Below are 545 nucleotides of genomic sequence, written 5' to 3' on the forward strand. Positions count from 1 at the left end.
GCAGGGCCTCTGGAACCTTCTAAGGAGGGTGGGCGGGCTGGTGGTTGGTAGCCCCCCACCTGCACACATGGGTCTGGGGGCCTCCTCTGGGCTCTGGGCTGAGCCCGGTCTCAGGGACACGGGCCCTCTGGGGCCGCACCCTCATCCCAGGACCAGCAGCCCCTGTCCATGTGATGAGCTGAGCCCCTCCATCCTGCGGGGTGACCTGGGCCCCCCAACCGTGTCCTGAGGGGTGACAGGCCTGGCTTCCCCCCCTTCTTGGGAGGACTTCTGAGCCTGGTTCTTGGGCCCCAAGTCTGACCCGGAACGTTCCCCCCGACTCAGCCTGGGGTCTCAGCAGCACAGCCGAGGATCCTGGGGCAGGTGGCTGAGGGCAGGCGGCCCTCGCTCCGCAGTGGCGCCGGCGCCAGGGTCCTCGGGAGCACGAACTGGATGTTGACCTCGTGGTCTGTGCTTTGCAGGTCCCCGTCACCCCTGCACAGGTTGCCCATCCACGTGTGTTCCCACTGCAGTCACCTGGGCCCTTCATCCAGGGCTGCTCTGCC

The sequence above is a fragment of the Tursiops truncatus genome, chromosome 4 (genome assembly GCF_011762595.2).
Source record: "Tursiops truncatus isolate mTurTru1 chromosome 4, mTurTru1.mat.Y, whole genome shotgun sequence".
Classification (NCBI taxonomy): Eukaryota; Metazoa; Chordata; class Mammalia; order Artiodactyla; family Delphinidae; genus Tursiops; species Tursiops truncatus.